The sequence below is a fragment of the Amphiprion ocellaris genome, chromosome 14 (genome assembly GCF_022539595.1).
Source record: "Amphiprion ocellaris isolate individual 3 ecotype Okinawa chromosome 14, ASM2253959v1, whole genome shotgun sequence".
Classification (NCBI taxonomy): domain Eukaryota; kingdom Metazoa; phylum Chordata; class Actinopteri; family Pomacentridae; genus Amphiprion; species Amphiprion ocellaris.
Window position 1 is genome coordinate 35,628,801 of NC_072779.1, and position 1,964 is coordinate 35,630,764.

A 1,964-nucleotide genomic window follows, 5' to 3' on the forward strand; every position below is an offset into this window, starting at 1 on the left:
AAGTGGACATAAATGCTTTCTTACAGTGACATAAAAAAACTGAAAATACACACATTTGACTTTTTTCTTAAAAAGTGATGCATTAGATGAAATAATTGTCAGAATAATTCAAACCCAATTTGCTGTTGCTGTCAGCTATTTTGTGTAGGTATTATGTTTGAAAATGAGTTAGAAGACCAAATGCAGTTGTCTTTTGTGCTTTTTTTTTAATTGACTTTTATTTCTAAAAATGTAATTCTCAGTACCTCAGCTAAAATGCTGTGCAATTATGTCTCACTGGGGCATTCAACAGACTCACTGTCAAAACAACCACTTGTGATTTCTACTGTTAAAGTTTTGCAGAGGTTTTAGCTAAGTGTGTGTACATGTGTAATTGTGGTGCATAACCTTTCATGCTTCTGTTTAAATTGCTTGAAGCGGACCAGCGGTCATCAAGCTTTCTATATCAGCAGAACGATGGTGCCGCCGCTGTTTGCTAACATGGTTCACTTTGTGTGTCTCTGCAGGGGGAGGTGGTGCACTGGCTGGCCTGTTGGCTGGATGCAGCCTGCAGGAAGTGCTCCACTCCCACAGTGGGTAAAGGACTGATGGAGGGAGGATCCTTCACTCGTCCAAACTCAGGTCAGACGCTGGCGCCTCTACAGGACAATAATCCAGTAAAACCTGCCTCTTAATACGGCCCAATGCATAAAAACAATCAACTATTTTAAATAACTAATGGATTCTGGTTAAATGTCTTTTATTCTTTTAAAGCTGTGTAATCCTTCAAACTACTGGATCATGAACTATGTGTTTGCAAACTCAGGCTTTGCCAAAGTGAGTTGAAAAATGTCAGCAGTTGTTCAGTGAGTTATTTTAAACAGGAGCCGGTGAACAAGCACAGTAGACCTGTTTTTATATCTCCTCTTTGTCTGTGTCACAGAGCTACCTCAGGTTATAAACATTTCTCAGAGAGCCCATAGTGTACACATTTAGAGGTTCCGAATTGATTTTGTGGGTCGAGTAGAATGTTTACAAGTATTCATTTTCAAAAAACACATTATTTTAACATGAGTATTGGGATGTAGCAGCATCAGAAGAAGCTGCTCATTCTTTTTGAGGCCAAACTAGCCACCAGGCAGGCGTTTTGTGTTACATGGTGATGTAGATCAGTAACAGAAGAAATAACTGCACTCTGAATGAGATATTGTGATATGATGATAACAACAGAGCAGCCCCTTATTCATATGATTTCTGAAAACAGAAATATGTGAACTGGTGATTCCAACACAAGAATGATCCAGGATTAGAAAACGAATGCGTTTAACCTGCTGTCTTTAGATGCTCTGCCAAGGTGGTTGTTGAGTTGTGATATTAAAAAGTTTTTTGCAAAGTTTATCTTCGATTTTAACAAAAATGCAACCACACCATCAAGATGACTTCTTCGACTTGGTATCAGACTATTTAGTTCAGCCACTGAACTGAAAATGTTTTCCTGTTCTTTTTTAGACTTGTCGTTCTTTAACATCTGGGCTAGTTTCATTCTTAAACCTACTGCTGAGTTTTTCTTATCTTAAAATGGATGTTTGACCACACACAGCAGTGAGCATGACTGATAAAATGCTGTAGAGTGAATTTATCTGACAAAAATCTGAGTATTTTTCTGTTTTTTCTCACTATTCAGTAACAGACACATCAATAATGCTTGAGTACTTGGAACCCAAAATGTGAAAACGGATTTCATACTAAGTTCTGTTATTATTTTCCTTTGGTGCCTGCTCAAACCTCTGGATGGTGTAAAACAATTCTCACTGCAAGAAAACCCTTGTTTTTATTATTTTACAGTGGAAAGTTAGTTGCTTTGTGTGAATGCTTTTTGACACTTGTGTCTGTTGAGCAGGTTCGTTTTTTGAGATAGAAAACAAACTACTACTTTCCAATTAAGCTGTTTATTTTCTGCCATCAGTGTCTCAAAAGAATCTTGA

At 37.6% G+C, this 1,964-nt stretch overlaps 1 protein-coding gene across 1 annotated transcript in view; it reads left to right on the top strand.

Annotated features, from left to right (window-relative positions):
• The first annotated feature begins 559 nt into the window (after positions 1–559).
• LOC129350471 (probable serpin E3) overlaps positions 560–1,964 on the top strand; it is a 7,243-nt gene continuing 5,838 nt past the window's right edge. Inside the window, exon 1 of the mRNA XM_055017039.1 lies at positions 560–621. The gene's annotated coding sequence lies outside the window, so the exon portion shown is untranslated. The remainder of the gene's footprint in view (positions 622–1,964) is intronic.